We start from the raw sequence: 250 nt of genomic DNA on the forward strand, positions 1-250 counted from the left end.
GGACATACAATTGGACCAGATAAACTGATTTGTTTTTACTCTTGAGGTCGTTAGAGGATTTGTTCCTCAGGGGTCCCATGGGGTTGGGAGGAGCCCCTGGCTCCTTTCTTTTACCAGCTCCATCCATGTGAGGATAAGTAAAAGGTGCTGCACAACCATTGTTAGCTTCTCTTGGAAGCATGGAGGAAATGATTCCTCCGTGTTGACCCTACTCTTTATAGACTGGGCACTGGCTCAAGTACATTTGGGG

This window comes from Nannospalax galili, unplaced genomic scaffold, assembly GCF_000622305.1.
Source record: "Nannospalax galili isolate Female #2095 unplaced genomic scaffold, S.galili_v1.0 scaffold2736, whole genome shotgun sequence".
NCBI classification, from domain to species: Eukaryota; Metazoa; Chordata; class Mammalia; order Rodentia; family Spalacidae; genus Nannospalax; species Nannospalax galili.